The sequence below is a fragment of the Ambystoma mexicanum genome, chromosome 1q, assembly GCF_040938575.1.
Source record: "Ambystoma mexicanum isolate Mex_15411 chromosome 1q, UKY_AmexF1_1, whole genome shotgun sequence".
NCBI classification, from domain to species: domain Eukaryota; kingdom Metazoa; phylum Chordata; class Amphibia; order Caudata; family Ambystomatidae; genus Ambystoma; species Ambystoma mexicanum.
This window is the reverse complement of record NC_090922.1, coordinates 1,376,388,310-1,376,407,943: the sequence shown is the minus strand read 5'-3', so window position 1 is coordinate 1,376,407,943 and position 19,634 is coordinate 1,376,388,310. Positions and strand designations below refer to the sequence as shown.

The following is a 19,634-nucleotide window of genomic DNA, read 5'->3' as shown; positions in this document are numbered from 1 at the left end:
ACAGGCCCAAGTGCTTTGAATGTGGTGGCAATGAAGTGAGAAATATGCTTTTAATTCCCTTTGGGAGGTTCAGGGTGAGTGAGAGATACTTGGGATGAGTTCAGGCTCACTTTAGCAATGATTCAGAGATGGTGATTAAGAGGCAAACACATTTTTAGCAAGGAAAGAAATGACTGCTGACGTGGCTGGATTTTTAACCAAATCGCAAATCGCGGTAAAATTCGCGAGTGCGTGAATCGTGATTACGGCAAAAGTATAAGGAGTAGCAAGTCGGTTCTAGGTTCGTTGGAAAGCTGTGATTCTAAGCTTTCAGAGAAAAGTTAAGCCAAGTTCGTAGCCCAAACGGTTCTAGAGATATGAATGATTTTGTAAAGGTCATTTTTCGGATTTAAAGTAAACTCAAAATGACAGGTGACAGCTTTGCAGCTGCAGAATTGACAAATGACAGTGGTGCAGCTTTACAAATGACAGGTGACAGTTAGGAGGCAGTTCTACTTAGGATAAATAGATTGAATTATATTACTTTAAACTAAGAGATTTGGTTTTGCCCCGTCCTAGCTGTACTCACAATATATTTGGAAGGACTGGGTCTCGTCACGGATCTGATCAATCAGGCTAGCGGCACTTCACAGCGATCTGGTCTCTGGGTCTGCGGTTCTGCACGGTCTGGTCTGGTCGGGTCTGGCACTGGTCTGGTCTGTCCGGATACAGCGGTCTCTGCACGGCTCCTGGATCTCTGCACTGGTCCTGGCAAAAGTTCTTGGCAAGGGATTCAAGCAGCTCGCCCGGCTGTGAGTAGCTTGCAGTGATTTGAGGCCTGCTGCAGAGAACTCAGCTTGTGGTTTTAGGCATCTGATTTAGGTTCTAAAGTATAAGTTCTAGGTTCTGGTGTATGTAGCTGGAGTCAGTCTGGAACTGGTATCTTCTGGATGTTGTGTGGTCCGGCAAAACGCTCCGAAGCAATTGGATTTGAATGTCTCTACCTGTCCCAGCAGTCTCTTTTTATGTGTTTTGAAAATGGGTGTGTGCCTGGGCCTAACTAAGCCTGCCCCTCTCTACTTGTCATTGGCCCAATTCTCCCCTCTCCCATGATTGGGGGAAGGAAATGTGAGTCAGAGTGATGCTGTGGTTTTATGGGTCAGAGGATCCTCCCCTGGTCAGTTTGCCCACAAATCTATATTTGCTTCAAATACATCCTTCCCAGATATACAACTTGTTGAAATTACATGTGCACATTATATATTCCTTATGGCCCATGCTTGTCCGCCTCTGATCTTCCTGGTGGCTTGCATTCAAAAATGACAACATTTTGCGCTTTTTAACTGGTTTTGCAATATCAGACATTTACCCAAATTTACACACATGTGCGCAAGGAGTATGGGCATGAATTGATGAAGTGTCAGATTTTTAACATGCAGACATTTGGAGTGAGACCCTATTTTCCGCTAGCAAACCCCCAGAATACACCACAGGGTCCTAACGCATCTCAAAATGTTCACAGAAAAATCACAAAAATAATGATATTACTTATATAATTCTGACAAGTCCGCACTATGAGTTATCTATCTTTTTAAAATTATGCTCTGGCCCAGATGGGTGTGGTTTAGGTTCCAAAGCACATGGGGGAAGCTTCTGCCTGTCCCCGCCTCCAGCTCGGGTGGCTCCCAGAGGCACTTCTCCTCCCACTTCTCCCAAGAGGAAGCCACTTTTACAACGCCCCGAATATAACATTTGCCTGAGTCCAGGACAGGCCTTTGTTCACCTCCCTGTAGTCCCCAGCTGCTCCACCCCTAATCTAATCAGAGAGGTGACAACTCCTTTTGGCAAGGGGAAGAGTGGCTGAGCAGGTTTTAACTCCTGTGGGGGTAGATGTCAGGCAGAATTCAGTTTCATTAAGCCAGGTTTCAACTAAAATGTCACTTTTTGTTCCCCAGTTTAAGTCAAGACAATTTTTACATATGCAGCTAGAATGCTGATTCTAAGTTCAAAACTATGACATTTTAACAGTTACAAACTATGTGGCACTCAAAAGTAGGTCACTCAGTTAATTTAAACATTTCGATTTTGGTGGTTTTAATCCAGTTTCAGTTAGGCTGCTGACATGCATAGCTCAGCCAGTTTTGTTATGAACATTGTTTTGGGCTCCTCATCTTCCCAGATTTTGTATGCACACATACTTCATTCTGCCAGATGTCCGCTGGTGTTCAGTGAGATTTTTGGATGTGTTGCAATGTTTGAAAATAGGCATTTTGAGCTGGCATTCAGAGAAACCAAAGGTAATTTTAAAGCGTTTTTGAGCTAACAGGCGCTGCTGTTTTACCTTTGGCACCCATTCCACTCATGGCACCCTGGCCCATCATGCTTGCACTGGTTGGTGGCGAGTTAGGCAGGCATTTTGGTGTACGCACAAACTGCGTGGTTCTCCTGGATTCTGGCGCACATGTGGGCTTTTTGGCCATCTTGGATTTTCTAAGCCCACAGCACCAAATGTTGCAGCATGATAGCTCAAACGTGGGTCAGGACACCAAACAGGCCGGAATTACCGGGTGCACCACTACAGACAGTTCAGAAAATTCTCATTGTATCCCGTTGCTCTAGCATGAGTTCTTGTTTGAACCACAAGAGAGCAAAGACAGCAAGAAGCAGGTCTATCATCTATACTTTCTCGGAGAGGCTGTTCACCGCTTGTAGCTCAATCATTAAACGGCTTTAGTCCTTTTCGCAGTAGCATCACTTTTGGATAAATAAAGCCACTGTTGAAAATATAAAAACACCAGAGTTGGCTTATCTGCCATAAAACAGCAAATGCTGGCACTTCACACATTTCTTGCATCATTCAGTTCTCAGTGGATCCAGCATCCAACCTCTACTAGGTACATACCTGACAATGACATGAGGTTCAGAACTGGTCAGATTCTAGTTTTCCGTTATTTATGAATCTACCTCAAATCATTATGAGGAGCATAAACAAGTGGTGAACCTCTTTGTTCATAATCACAGGACAAATTACTGAAATAAATATATCTGCAGAGAGTTTGCTGGATATTTCAGTCACTATTACTAACAAATCACAAACATACCCTGTCCCACTGAGGAGGTGCAATGTATTTCTTCTCAGTTGTTGCCACTTTGGACTGCTTTCTCATCAGAATTATATGTTTCTGCCTGACAGTAGTTTGCCAACTACCAGGTTGCAGGAAGATCAACATTTCTGGAGGACTGTGATCTATCAGAGAGGTAGGGACATGTGCAGACTGAAACTGCACTGTGTAGGAAGGAAAGAACCAGAAGACAGGCATTCTCTGTCTACGCCCCAAGACACTGGAACTCTGCTTCATCAACACCAGACTCTCTCTCTCGCGTCTACATTTCTGGTAGGCTCTCAAGACCCTTGCCTTCAAGGAATAGCTCCTCCATAATACATAGATACAACACTCCCTCCACACCCCTCATATCTTGAGATTGTGTAAACCCCCCACCCCACGTTTTCCCCCTCCTTGCTAGTAGATCTCTTGCTGCAAAATTGCCCACCCTCTCTTCCCCATTGTTAGCTCCCTGCTCTATGGTACTGATTCCTTTCAATAAGCTTCCCTCGCTGCGCACTTCCCACTTTGACATTCACTGTGTTGTCTTTCTTTAGTAGTCAGACATGCACTCAATTAATCAATCACCTAATAGTGCCAAAATGTTGTGCCGTAAGATTGCTTGTCTGCATTCCAGGTTGGAAAACTATTGTCCTCTGTTTTTAGGTGACAATGAAGGCCCACAGTCAAATAGTCCTTCCTGTTTGGGCAGCCTCCTGCGACCCTTCTTGTGTACCCCTTCCACCCACCTCCACCTTCTCCCATCTCTCTGCTTCCAATTTTCATTAACCCCTTCCTCCTGTCTACCTGTCTACCTCCATAATAATAAGAATAATTTAGCATTTATATAGCGCTATGAACCCTCAGGCATCTGAGCACTCATTATTACCCACGGTGTGTAATGCTCATTTATCGACCTTGGAAGGATGAAAGGCTGAGTTTGGCCCCGCCGGGATTCAAACCTGCGTCAGCAGGCTTTGCACAGATGTCAAAGTGAGCGCTCAACTCGCTGTGCTATAGGACCAGCTGTATCGCTTATATATCATGTTCATGCTTCCTCTCACCCTGAAACAAACCCCCACCAATCTTTTGCTCCGCTCATCCTTACCTACAGAGGTCGCGCTCCAGTCAAAGTGTGTCTTGCAGGGTGAGTGATCCACTGGAGGGACAGCCAATGCTACCACTACTGAAGTGCCATCTTTTCATTCCTTCAATGCTGGCCACGAGTGCTCTTTTGTTTTAACTTGTGGGTGGAGGGGGATACTCCATGCATATCCGCCCATGCAGAAGTGCTTTTTCACGTCCCCACTTCCCTGCACACCATATCCACTCCTACTTTTTTCGTATTCAGCTTTCTCTCGTTTCTAACATAGTGCCAGGCTTCCAGGGGGTCTGTCCAGTAAGGCACATGCACTCTAATTTCCTATCTGAATACAAGTGTTTTATTAAAGACACAGGATGCTATGTCAAGAACGTGTGTTAGTTTACGTCACACGCAACTAGTGTGTCTAATCAAGGGGTTGGTTCAATGTCATGGATGAGCGAGAACTAATCAACATGTGTATGCCACAGAATATTAGGTAATCTGCACTCTTCTCTAGTACATCATGTGTTGCCTCTGTAGTTGGCTATGATCCTGGCAAGCGTGGCGAGGGTTGAGGCAGGGCTAACAGAAGCTGTGCTGCTTGTAGTATCCTATCTGCCTTCCTCTGCCTCTCCATCTGCACTTGTATTCTTTTGCCAGTCTGACTTAATGTAAACTAGAAATAGTGTAATACAGAAACGTGCACAGTGCTGTTTGAAATCATTGAGGATGAGTGACAGTATACCTCTCAACGCACTCCTTATCACCCCTCACCACGCTCACCCCTAGCCGGAAATACACCTGTATTAAAATGAATATTGTATGATATGTAGCTGCTATGTACACCCTGTTGAAAAATATGTTGTATTATATGTAACCACACGGTTTTTCACTAATACCAGGTAACCATGCAACCATTCCCTACAAAGCTCTTCACAAGTAACAGCGCCACGGGGGCCCACGGGCTGTCTGTGCGCCATACAAATGTAAATATAAATAAATTATTCACCCCAAAATAAGTCAAGCACATTCTCCATTGGTTCCCCATCTCTGACATACTGATTGGAAGAGATGTGCATTATTATTATTATTATTATTATTATTATTATTATTATTATTATTGTTAATAATAATAATAATAATAATAATAATAATAATAATAATAATAACATTTGACGCGCAACATGCTAATAATCCTCAATGCGCACATTTCTCATTATTGCCCCCTGAAGAATCATGACACTTGCATTCACTTGTACTGTTGATCCACATGGTTTAAGAGTCAAATTAAATTCCGAATCAAACAGTAGTATGGAACTCAGCGCTTGAAGATGGTGAGGTCTTATGAGCGCTCCCTCATTCACACAAAGATCCATGTGCCTAAATATCTGACATGATTGCGCCCTACGTCTTACGAATCTTTGATTCTATCAGTTACCATTGGTTGAAATGTCACAAAGGCCAAAGGAATCACGTGGAAAATATGTCAATAAAAGTCAAAAGGCACCATTCTGTGGCACTCCTTTTCATTTAGCATCATAATGTGTCATGTTTCTGAAACTTTGAAAGTAGATAAGATGTCTGCTTTTCTACAAAGAGAGCAACGGCACCCAATCGCTCCTCAACGAGAGTTATTGGATGGTGGAGTAGAAGATATGGTAATAGATCTGGGGTTACCAGTCATTTGGTCGACAACCAAATGGTCGACACCAAATGGTCGAAATCCAAATGGTCGAATTTTTTTTTACTTTTTTTTTTTGGGGGGGGGTTCCCCCCAACCCTCCTTTTTATATATTAATTTTTTTTTTAACCAAACAAAACGAAAAAAATATATAAATAAATTTTTTAAAAAATTCGACCATTTTTTTTTCGACCATTTGGTTTCGACCAAATGGTCATTCGATCTTTTTTTTTCGACCAAATGAGCAGACACCTAGATCTGGTTACATTGACTGTATGTGTATTCATTTGTATACTTTATTGGGTAAACCAGTAATCTAGATTTGTTTTTAGAGGGACCTTGAGGCGAGTAGGAGATAGTGGCTGTTGGTTGCTCTATACCAAACAAACAAATCAACCAGTCAACCAACTAAGCAAGAAACAAGTCAATCACAAAATAAAACAATCAACCACAGTCAGCGAATGAATGGATCACATGTGTCCGTCTTTCCGCCAACTCATAACCAATGACGACTAGGTGAAGGCTCTTAACAATATTCGCTATGATTATGTGTTCCAAATTTGGGACGCAAATACGTTTTTAACAATTATAGCATTTTAACACAGAACACAATCTACATACACTGTCTAAGTCGAGACAGCTTAAGTAACTTGGTCGGTTCTGAAAGTCAAAGCATTGAGTGAAGCAGACACTTCAATACCTTGTCCACTATGCCTATTACATAACACCGTACATCGACGAACAGCAAATTCGAAAGCAATTTCTCGGAGAGCCTTTACTTCGACTTTGAACTAATATTTCCGCCCGGAGTTAGCAACGTCTTTAAACAAGATGCGTCATTAGGCTTTCATCCGCCATCAATCACTTGTACAGGAAGAGCAGTGTTCCTGTAAGACCTTCGGAAACACTTAGCCCACTCAACTCATAAACGCTTCTTTTTTTCCCCCTCAAATTCTCATCCATCTCAAAATGTCGGCCGCTCGGCGTTCGTTGGAAGTGGCACGCGAGCAGCTGAAAGGCGCAGCTCGAAACATGTTTCGGATTTGCATGAACGGATGCAAGTTGTGAAAAGCGGCAGTATTGGGGCAGGCCGCAGAACAAAGCGGCACTGTGGCGTTACCTTTCCCTGGGAGCGTGTGAAGGGAAACTAAGAAAAGGCCATGAATGTTTTGCTCTCGCGCGCTGCAGGCACCGACGGCACCGAGTCATGCCTCCGTTTGCAGCGTTTTCCTCTGCAGGAGCCCATCTGTTATAAACCAATTCAAGATGGCCAACCTTACACAAAATGAATAAAAGACTCAGCTATATGTCTGACCAAATAAATAAAACATGTGTGTTGTCATCAACATTCAGGAGTTTGAAACACACGAGAGGAAGTGTTTAATATGGTAAGTTTTGCGTGGGCAGCGGTATTTCTTCATAAAGGCACAGCGACCTCAAAAGTCATATGTCACTGTTGTGGTGGTGGGAAAAGAGCATCGAACAATATTCTCCATTGTGTGTTGTTTCCCATGTCTCCTGTCAAGGCGTGTGGTTCCCATGTCCCCTATCAATGCCTGTGTAGGTTGCAGACACCCATGATAAGCCAGGAAGCACGTGGGGGAAGGTAGGTGGGTGTAGAGCTGCTTTATTGTTCAGAGAGTAAGTTACAGGGCAAATCAGAAAGATAACAGGAGAGAGAACTGCAGAGGCATCCATTTTGGGAGGGCTCCCATCCTGTGTATCCTAACACTCATCCCTGGAAGACACAGTCCTTCTGGGTCCCTCCCACTCAAGAGATGCACTTAGCCAGCTTGCTATGCCTGGGCTGAGCAGAGGTATGCCATTTCTAAACAGAACTCTCTAAGTCTACGGGCCAGATAGCAGTTCAGATCCGCTGAAAACTTTGTGAAAATCTGCAGAAATATTTTTTAAGCTCATGTTTCATACTCCTGTGGAGTCGGAACTTCAATAGTTACAGAGTCAAAACTTAAAAAAAAAAAAGCTGCGACTGACATCAGGGTTGAACTGGAGCATACAATTATCTCGGGCACCAACGAAAAAAAGTGGTCCACAGATGCAAATGGGAATTCATTCCTTCTGTGACACCGCTGAATATTACCCAAGGGCAGGCATGGACTGACATATAGGGCAATTGGCCCATGGCCGACCAAAAACGCAAAATGCTTGTGTGGGCCAGTTTTTTGGGTCAAAGTGGGGCCCTTTTTTGGCCAAAGTAGGCCAGTTTGATGAGTTACTTCACTATGCGGCTAATGGTTTTGACCAGTGTTGCTAAATAAATATTGTTTAAAATGTACAATTTTCATCACATTTAATCAAAAACCTTCCCCTTGGGTCCTATTCAAACAGCGTCACAAAAGGAATGTATTCCCATTTGAAACCGTGGGGCACTTTTTTGTTGGTGCCAGAGACAATTTTTATGCCATAGTGCGACCCTGGGTGCAAACTCAGACTGGCCTATAGGGCAAGCTGCCGCCGGCCCCGTCCGAGCACAGATCGGACACGATCGGGCCTTGTCTTCACAGCATTGCCGTGTCCAGCTAGGGGGCACTCCACCAGAGAGGCACTTGTTAAGGGGAGTGACCTGTCGGCTCGGAAGGGGCAATGGGCCTGTCTGGGGACAGCAGGCCAGTGGGAAGAATGCAACAGGCCTGCTCGAGTCCTCCTGCTTTCCAACTGAGCCTGCTGGCTGGCGGGCAGGCCCTCATTTATGAAAATCTCGGGCAGAGCCTGGCATGATGGGAGAAAGGAACTGTGCTACAATGTGCCTCTTCTGCTCGGCTCAGCCTGCCGAAGCTTCCCCTACACGTGTGAAAGCAGCTTTGCAGACGCTGAGGTCTTCGAGGAGGGCTGGGTCTGGATCAGGGCCTGCCTTCTCACCCTCGATTAGCGGGGCTTGCAGAACAGGCCCACCCACTGCCCTTAAGCTTGCAACTCACAATTACCTAGCAGGGGAGAATCTGTGATCAGAAAGGCTGATTTCCCAGGGTGACACTCTTCAACTGCTCATTGGATTTGCTGACCTCTGCAAAGACCCTAAATGTGCGCACTCGACTGCATTAGTTTGGGTAGTGTGCGACTGCGTTTGCACTTTTCCCCGATTTATTGGTGAAAGAATAAGTAGGTTGGTTGCACACAGAGACAGGCTTGGACTTTCCTGTTAGCCCATGGCTGAACCAAAAACGCAAAATGCTTGTGTGGGCCAGTTTGTAGGTCAAAGTGGGGCACCTTTTTGGCCAATGTGGGCCAGTTTGATGAGTTACTTCACTATGCGGCTAATAGTTTTGACGAGTGTTGCTGAATAAATATTCTTTAAAATTTACAATTTGCATCACATTTTATCAAAAAACCTCCCCATTGGGTTCTATTGAAACAGCGTCACAAAAGTAATGAATTCCCATTTGCAACTGTGGGCCACTTTTTCGTTGGTTCCCGAGACAATTTTATGCCCCAGCCCGACCCTGCCCAAGGGGGAGCTTTTTGATAACATGTGATGCAAATTGTGTTAGATACTTATAATGCAGGAGTAGAGGAGATGAAACGATACCAGACGTGGCATTGCAGGAGCTTAACGGCCGGCACATCACAAGTTGTTGACCATAAATACGACTGACGCATGAGAAAATAAGTTCCTTACTGTTGTGATATCGAATTTAAATGGCATGGACAACACTGACGGTTGTGAATTTTGGTTATGCGCACCGTAAGTCTACTTGTGCATGTGCTATTTGTTCACATGTCATCAGAGTATCAAATATCTTGGTCCCGTTGTGTGAACATGGCTTTTAAGCTGACACTTTGAGGTGTGTCTGTGGCAAAGCTGTAACATTGACCAGCTCTAAAAAGTGGTAAGAGTTATATAACGGGTAGTATAGCTCAGTGAAAACATGCTCGTTTTGGAAGCAAGACGACGCAGAGCAATGCAGGTTTGAATCCTGGGTCTGCGCTTAGAATCCTCTTTGGTATTAAGTGCGTTATAAATATCCAATTATAATATTATAATAATATATGGAATGCCTTACAATCTTGCGAGAGTCAGAGCAAGATCAGTGGGAGGGTTGGGTAATGGCAGGATAAACTAGGTACATTAATAGTCAATAGATAGCCTGCTTGATTTGATCGATCATTGCATATTTGCCGTGCTTCTAGCTTGCAGAGAAAGTATTTGTTGTAATCATTGTAGATGGCATGGTTTTCCTGCAAGAAATAATTATAGAGATTGTAGGTGCCTATACAGTAGCCAAGCCATGCAGTCGCCTTATCATGCAGTTTGTTGATCAAAGGAAAGTGTGCAGTCTGATGATTGGTGAAGAGCAGGACATGTACTGGGGACCAGAACAGGGAGACAAGGGAATGTCGAGAGGCTGTGGATGGTTGTGTCAGGATATGTACAAGGAAAGACAGGAGGAAATATGTGGTACGGTATCAGGTGACAATACTGATGGAATACATATTCTCAAGAAAATATTTATTTTGTTAATTGCTCCGTAACCATAATTCCGACGAGTCCACAACTATTCTAAGAAAGGAGTCCACATTTGTCAATACCCCTGGTTTTAGAACATCTGGGAATAGATTTTGGAATCAAGACAGGAAAAGTGTTTCAAGAACTGTGTTTATTCCACTGATATTGTCACTTAGTGGTAGGTTAGAGAGTTGGCTACCATGAGTAGTAAGATATGCAGCTTGATGGCTGGCTTGAAAATGTGGTTGGTGTTTCTGGTATTCAAGGTAGGTGAGTTCCAGTGGCGGGTTCAATGAGGGAGAAGGGATTGAAGCAAGAGGAAGCACCCATTGAGCAGAGTGCCAGCAGGAGATAGACACAGCCTATTGCTATAGCAGATATGCTTTTGGACAGATCTATGATGGAGAAATTTTAAAAGGGACCCATCATGCATGAAAACCCAGACAGCATGGAGGCCATTAGAAGAGGTAAGACATGCTACGGGACTATTATGATGAGGGAAGCCACAATGTGAATAACTTTGTTTAGGTGGAGATAGGAAGTACAGGTGAAAGCCTAAAGGAAGGCTCAATGAGAAGTCCTTATCACTAAGAACCAGAGTGCAGAGGAGTGTTTTAGGAGTGCTGTGGATGATCCTAAACCCCTCCAAAACTGAAATAATGTTCTTTGAAATGTACTTTTCCCCATTCCCCTGGCCCTTAGCCATGGCTGACTCCATTCACACTTATATCAAGTAATACTGGCATAATTGACTCCAACCTCTCCTTAATTTTGCATCATCACTCTCTCATTGAAAATACACTTACAACTCTATCCCTTGAAAAGAAATGTGCCCTATTTGATTATACCACGCACACGGAAATGGTCAGAACCCTAAAACCCTCTAGAATTGATTACTGCAATGATCTTCTCCTAAGCTCCCCCGACTAAGCCAATCACAGCTTCATCTGCATATGAACACAGCAGATGGAATGATCTTTGGAATCATATCATCTTCCCTGCTCTTGGATCACTGCAGTGGCCCCCTGTCAAAACACTCAACATCTTCCGAAAAATGATTGTTGTCCCAGCTCCAGGATATCTGACTGGATTCCTTAAGGAACCTGTCCGAGCAAGATTCTTTAGACGAGATTATTTTGACTGACTAAGCCCCTTTCCCTTCTGCAGGATCGTGAAACCCTTGCAGTTCATTTCGTTAAATTGTGGAATGATCTCTGCCCCATATTCAGAAATAAACCTAACAACATATTATTCCAAAATCTCCAGAAGGTGTGCTTAGGATTCCGATCCTTATCACACCTGATTAGCATCAATTCTACTACCTCATATTTGTCTCCAGCCCATCGTACCTTAACTGTCCGGATTCGTAGCACTTGTAACATTCATTGGCTATTAGGGCTCCTGTAAGGTTGCTCTCTTCAACGGTGAATGGATTTTTCCTACCCACATTGACTGTCCTTTCTTTTGTACACTTTTTCCTTCTCACTCCCACCCTTAGCGATGCTATTGGCACATCCTCTTTTTTCCCTTCTTTGAGGGACTGAGGGCCTAATTCACAGAGTGGTTTTTAAATTGTTTTTATTTAATTCTTATAAAGTGCTAACTTCACTCAAAGGCCTCAAAGTGCTACTATATAACAAACAAATGAACATAGAACATAAAATGGACAATAGCAGGGATGAAACATGTCAATTAAATTACAATCCTTAAATTCGTGTTGGATGACATTTTTCCCAGATCTTTACAGTTATTCAAAAACGAAGGACGATTACCCCAGCCACAACCAATGACAATACAGTCTGAGCCCTTTTCCAGTGAGTTTGCCTCATTCTAAAACACTTCTGTGAATCAGGTGTAGAGTTTCTCTCTACGTGTTTTCTTTGTTTACCCTTTCTTCATCTCTCATTTATCTCCAAGTCTTTTCTTTATTTCTTCTATTTGTGCCATGAAGGCGTTCATCCGCTTATGTGCCTGTTGTAGAAATCACCAACAAAATACATTTAAAACTATTCCAACAAACATGACCAGTTATTTTATGGTATGTTTCATTGTCTAGAAATCTTATTAGAACATTACCGTCCGAGTCGCAAGTTGAGAGTAATTATAAGAGATCATGTAAAATAAATGGAAAGTGATGAGGAAATTGCTGAAACTTGAGGCCTACATTTTTAAAGCAAGCAAGAGATTTTTCAAATCAGTATTCCTGTTACAATTATCGAGAGATGTTTTTTTTCTTTTCTTACAAAATTGTATCAAGTAACGGATTATGACTACCAGGTCAGGGTTTTGCCAAACTTTTAAAAATGTATTTAATGGCACCTTGGAGACAACAGAGCAAGAAAGACCAGCCTTTCTGAGTAGGGTGTTGGGGGATTGTCCCTGAAAAAATTTTTAGAAAAAATGTGTCTAATGATACATTTTAAGGCACATTTGTCTCGGGAGGATAGCTCAGGGGCAACGTGCTCACCATGGAAGCAAGATGACACAGAGCAACAAAGGTTCAATCCCTGGGTCCGCGCTTAGACACCTCTGGGTATTAAGCACATTATAAATAACCCATCATATCATATACTGGGATTAAAAAGTAGTAAAACATATAACATCTATTTGTTGAGCGCTTGGAAACATATACTGGAAGCTTGATAACACGTTCCTTACTTGCAAGGAATTTAAAGGATGAGGATATGTGGTAAGTAGAGGTCAGAAGGAGAGGTAGAAACCGGAGAAAAGCATGCAGTATCAATCTTAGCCCCAGGGGGTTCAAAGTGCTACAACCTTAAAATAGTGCAGTGGAGATTCGGAGTGAGTGCCTAAGTGAATTAAGGATTATTAGGTTATGAAGAAAGATTATTCACAGGCATTGATTGTTAATGTAGGGTGACTAGACTTCCGGGTTTTCCGGGGAAATCACCTGATGTCCCAGGGTCCTGGGAGTTTTTTTAGTTTATAACCCTGTCCGGGGTTTTGCCTACAGACCATTTTTTGCTGTTTTTTTGCTGGGACCCGATTTTGAAATCCCAAAATCGGGTCCCGGCGTAACTTTTTCTGTGCGAATGGGCGCGTGAAATGCTTTTCACGCCCCCATTTCCTTCCCCTTCCCGCCGCTCTCGTCCAATGAGAGGAGTGTGCCTGTTAGCACACCCCCCTCCATGCCCCCCGCAACTAGCCAACAAAACAGAAGTAGGACTACAGTTGTATGTATATTTTCTTTAGTCCTACTTCTATTTCCATGACCTTTCCCGTTTTGTTTTTTTTTTTGGTTAGAAAATCTGGTCACCCTATGTTAATGGGATTGGCAGGCATATTCTAATGGTCTGGTGGTACTGATCCTAGCTTTTAAAATTACCCCAGACAGACTTCTTTCGAGGTAACCTCTGTCCAAAGCTGCAGTAGTGTATCCCTCTCTCATGGGGCTGCTAAAATAGTGCTTGCTAGCTTAACAAGTCAGGGTGCTTCAGAACACAACTCCCTGTATTAGAGGACTGCACATGTAGGGAGTTTCTAATAGCACCCTGCTCTTGGTCCCCAGGCCCTCCTTCTGCCCACCCACATACGATGCATATCCTGCCAGCCAAATTGGGCCACGTGTTTGCACCTTGTGGGCCAGTTTGATAAGTTACTTCACCATGCGGCTAGTAGTTTTGACCAGTGTTACTGAATAACTATTCTTTAAAATGAACAATTTCCATCACAGTTTATCAAAGACCCACGCTGCCCCCCTTGGGTGCTACTCAAGCAGTCTGTCACAAAAGGAATTAATTGCCATCCGTAACTGTGGGCCGCTTTTCATTGGTGCTCGAGACAATTTCATGCCACAGCCCGACCCTGGCTGGAATCACCTGCAAACTGACTTTGGAATTAAACATGACCTGTTTTTAGTCCAACAAAATAGTGATGTTCATTATTGGCTATTTAGTTTTCTCCCCAGTAGTTGGCTTGCTGCACATTAAAGGTTGCGCAGTGTGAGCAGTGTGAGGCCAGTGTGCCCTGTGCTCACAATGCTGCTGCCGCGCTGGATGGAATGGGTGTGTTGCTGGTGTTGCCACCCATTTGCTGCCCCTGAAACCAACCCCAGTCTGTCAGCAACCAATTCCTATATGGTTGGCGATTTAGCGCCAGGTTATGACGGGTCAAAGCTTGCCTCTGGGCAAGAGTGCAGTAAAAAAACTCCTCGAAGCAGAGGTTGAAGTGGGAGGGAGCGGTCGGGAGCGGTGCTCCCATACTTTTTATTTTTAAGTTTCACAGTTCCTATACGTTTATTTTCAAAATAAATCGTTCTGGAATGGTTTAGTTTTAAAATAAAAGTGTAGGAAGAAGTTGAATCTTGCACTTCAGTGCACTACACTGCACATTCACATAAATCGCAGGTGTGCTTGTTTTGGTGTTTGGACTGTGTGTGGGGGCACAGGGATGGGGTTTGTGGAGAGCGGGACAGACCAGAAGGGAACATAGTTCCACTACTTCTTTTCATACACTTCGACCACTGCCTCGAAGGGATTGGATATCAGTGCAGTGTAAATGACCACAGGCCCCATCCTACTGTAGGACCCATACACCCCCACTAAATTGTCAATAGTGAGGGATCACGGCAGTCATACTCTAAAACATCAGGAGAGACACAGGTTTTAGTCTCCTGTTATAGGGGAACAAGTAAACCTTGCATTTCTCTAACTGTAGAGAGTCACTAACACACATTGCATTTGAAAAAGGATGTTTCGTCTGGGTATTGTCAGAAGTATTCTCCCACCTTCAATTCAACTGACTGGATTTCTGAAGTTGAATAACCTGAAAATACTTGTTTTTTGTGTGTAATTGGTTAATTATAAAAACTCAAAAAATAAATAAATAAATACGTGCCACCATGGGTTTGATGTGCGTCTCTGGAATTGTTACAATGTACACAAACCTTTATTTGCCTTTTCCCTGCTGCTATTGATCCCGGCTTCTCACAGGAAGCGCCACGATATTTTCGGAAATTAACGTGTGTGTCTGTAATTAAATTTTGCACAAAGGAACCGTTCAGGTTTCAGTTATTGAGGCGGCTTGCATGGGAGTACCTTTTAATGTTGTTGCCATAACAGACACAAGAGGTTCTACTGCATCTTATTTCTAATACCGGAATGCGACGTGCAGAACACAGGAATCATGTCAGGCTAATAAAACAGACACATCTGAAGCCGCTCTGGCTCTCTGGAACTGGCAAAGTAGCTCAGTTTGCTAAGTGCTCGTTGCAGCGCTCTAAGTGTAATCACCCATCCCTTTTTTTATTTTTTATTTTTTATTTTGGTACGGATGACTCATTCGCACCTCAAACTTTGAAAAGGTAAGTACTGCAGGAAGGATTTCTAATAAACTAATGTTTTCCAGAGTTTTGAAGCAGAAGGTATTTACTATGGAAAAATGATCAAGATGTGTTGTTATTCTCATTATTCAATGCAGTCTGTATTTGGTTCCATGAAATGCCACCAATTATATGTTGGAATTTACTAAATACGGAGGACAGCACAGCGGCTGTGAGATCACCCAAAGCAGCCGGGTTCTCCAAACGTTGGCACTCCATCTATTTTGGACTACAACTACCATCAGCCTAAGCAACCATGGTCAATGATGAGGGATCATGGGGTCTGTAGGTGAAAACATCTGGAGAGCAGCTGTCTGCAGACACCTGACGAAGTATTACTGTAAATCTATTAGATGCTGTTCATTCTTCCTTCCGAGGTCAATAACATTTATTTTTGTTTTATTCATTTATAAAGCGCACCACAGCCTGTGGCCATCAACACACTGTTACAGAGTTCAGTAGAATGCTTCCAAAACTTCAGATGTGGGTTATGCATAGTTACATGGACACAGGAGAGGAGGAGAGGGGGCGATAGGGGAAGGTGTATACATGGTTTTAGGTGAACAACCAAGTCTTGAGAGCTTTCCAGAACGTATAGTGAGAGGGTTCTACTCTGTTAGAAGTTGGCAGCAAGTGCCAATGTCTGGCTGCAATAAAAGGGAAGCTGCCCCACCTGCTTTGGTGCGTTTGACTGTGGGCAGCTTGAGATGAAAGGCAATTCATTCTGTGGATGATCCTTATCCTCCAGTCATATACAAAAAACGATCCATGGCCCAACATGACAAAGGGCCACTCAAAACCAAGAGGGAATTAGTATTCAGGACCGACCTTACTTTTTCCTTAGTACACATTGTTCTGGACACTTGCCAATAAGGAAAGCATTGACGGTGCACATAGTTTGGCACAGGTACATAGCCCCATCCACATAATCTGAAGGACTCTTAAAGAAATCAACATGAGGGTGTTGTGGCTTTGCATGGGTTGGGTGCTTGTTTAAAAAACATGTGAACAGGACACGGCTCTACAAAATGCTGAGCTCCAGATGTTTGGGACTATGATTGCTATGATTCCTCAGGATTGATGATGCTGGCTAAGGCTGTTGGGAAATGTAGATCTAAGGATCTGGCGAGCCAAAGGTTGCAAGCTACTAGGGAAGAGAGCTATTTGTTGGGACCTTTCTGAGATATAGCTTGTGGCCTATTGTAGAACCAAGCTGTGCAGGCTTTCACTTTGATGATCTCAGCCTATAATCTGAATTGCTGGTGTGTCCAGTGTAGAAAGAAATGTTCCAGGATCGTTGTCTTATACTTTGTTGTATACCACGTCTTACAAAGCATAGTGCACGCTCCATTTGATAATTCCAGATTTTGCAAATGATGGGATATGCACTATTGAGAAATGCATATACACAGGTGTTAATAACAAGAGAGGGCTTTGAGTTTAACCAGATTGAACCCCATAGCAGCAGGTTTATTTGTAAATTGTAACAGGTGATTCCAGATATACAAGGTTGGTGGATGTGGACAGCACAGCTTCAAATAATTACTTTAGCATCTTGGCATCTCTTTCCTTACTTCAAAAGAACTCTGGGTTCCTTGAAGCATGTTGGGATATGCATCAGTCAGCACACATTGTGACTCAGATGCCTAAAGAGATGGTTGAACAAGCGCCCCCAACATCTCTTCCAATTAGATTAAAATATCTTCTTTATCACTTGTATGCCTAGAAGCTCCACCATCATTTATCAATTTCCTATAACAAAGGCCCAGATATGGAAAAGTACGTTCTCATAATGGTTGGAGTAGATGCTTCTTCCTCCCAAAAAGCCAATGGTAATACTCTTGATGCCATTGAAATAGAGGTTCCCCACTCGATGCACCAGGGATAGGTATTACATAGTTATTGATATACATAAGGTGTATGTAGTAGCTTGTGTGTGGCTCAAATGAATTTAAATCAGTTCGAACTACAGACAGCAACTGGGGTGAATCAGACTGAAATAGGATTTAAAAAGATTCAACTTGAGCAAAAGCCTATGCACAGAATAGTGTCCACAAGGAATACAAAAAAAAACAATAGAATTAGCAAAAGAAATCCAAAGGAAATTAAGACAAAACAGAAAAAGTTCTAATACGTTCAAGGAGGATCACTGGAAGAGGAACTCTTATCAGTTAACTTTGCACGAATCACAGTATGATTCTTTTGAATCATGTTGTGTTCCAGCTCCAAATGTTTTAAATCATTCAAACTGATTCAGAACCCTAGGGTTTTGGACAAATCAGATTTGCGCTGGCAGGTGAATCCCTATGCATTATCATGTCATTGCTACAGGACACTTTTAATTCAATTCCTGATGCTGTTTTTGAACAGGATTAGACTAAAACCACTCAGGGCTGAGGATTCCATTTGTTGTAATTTAATAATGTTGTTTTTTTGTGTGTGTATTATTTTCTCAAAATGCTTGATAATAAAGATGATGATGATGATGATGACAACCATCATATCCAGATATTCGTCAATTCTGACATTGGGGGTCATTCCGAGGTGGGCGGTAGGGGATACCGGGCACCGGTAAGGGGACCGGTGCCGGTAATCCCCTACCACCCAATTCCGAGGTCCCTTAGCGGGACTCGTGTGGACCACACGTCCCTTATGGGTCCCGCTAAGGGACTAGGGTACAAATAAGGTGCTTGCCATTCGCGAGCCCATTATTTGCGTCCTCCACATTCCCATTGAGCCCTATGGGGGCTCAAATGGGAATGGGGAATGGTTGGTGCAATGGGAACTTACCGGTCCGGCCAGGGTCGGACTAGACCGGTAAGTCCACATTGCACCACAAAATAGTGCCATGACTACCTCCAATCTCTGAATGACCCCCATTGTTTCTGCATTCAACACAGATTTGTGCATCATACTTGTCGGGCACTTCTCTGGCTCTACTACCTTTCTGACTGTGTGACAAATTGGATTCTGCTCTGTAGGAGTACAAGGATGAGTAGAGGTAAAATGGCCCATTCAACGCTCACACGTCTACAAACCAAAACACAACACAATTATAAAGGAAAAACAGGGACAGTTAAGTGATGTATCACGGGCAAGGGAAGGCTATGACCTTTAGAGGGGTTTCAAGGTGAACCAGTAGTGACCCAAACATCACAGTATAACAGTCCAAAATAAAGCCAATTCTTATATATATATATATATATATATATATATATATATATATATATATATATATATATATATATATTTATATGCATTAATCAAACCGAATATTTGCAAATAGAGAAATAGAAAACATTGTACAAAAAAAAACACCACAAAGGAAGAACAGAGAAGGTGCAGCAGTCTGGAGAAAGTAGCAATCTGAGCATAGTTGCAGGGGTAGTAAGTAATTCACTAGTCACAAAAAGTACATATCTTGGATGAAAACAGAAGCGATCATGACATAACCAGTCTCTAGGGTCCAAGTGGACCAAGGGGGCAGTTCAGAGCCACAGCACCTGGATTCAGTCTTGATGGGTTTGACAGGAGTCAGATTTGGTTTCGAATGTACATGATAGTGGATCAAATTGGTTGGGGTATGTTGGAACATGTGGGCCTAAACCACAAGCGGGCATCGAGTAGGGATGAAGGTAGTGACTCTGTGCTGTCAAAGGGCAGCTCTAAAGGGTGCATGTCAGGGAGGTCCCAGGATATATTTGCAGTTGGCCAGGCCGAGTCGGAATTTAGCTGCCAGGAGGGGTTGATGAGTGACTCTCCAGCTTTTTGAGTCAGCTGTCAACGGTCGTCAAAGTGGTGATCTTAGGTGCATCGATGTGCAGGTTGATGAGGCAGCAGTTCAAGGACTAGCTGGGTTGAGCTGTGGTTGTAACCCCGTCCAAAGTTGGTGCGTGATTTGCCAGTGATTCAGTTCAGTTCCCAGCATTGAGCACTCACTTCGGGCCTAACAGGGGATGAGCTTATGCTAGGATGTGAGG

At 43.2% G+C, this 19,634-nt stretch overlaps 1 protein-coding gene and 1 non-coding gene across 3 annotated transcripts in view; one reads left to right on the top strand and one right to left on the bottom strand.

Moving 5' to 3' along the window:
* TRABD2B (TraB domain containing 2B) overlaps positions 1-19,634 on the bottom strand; it is a 1,121,778-nt gene that overhangs the window by 987,918 nt on the left and 114,226 nt on the right. The window lies entirely within an intron of this gene.
* LOC138565564 (U1 spliceosomal RNA) lies at positions 8,786-8,948 on the top strand. Its single transcript, XR_011301405.1, has one exon. It is a non-coding gene; the product is annotated as a U1 spliceosomal RNA (small nuclear RNA).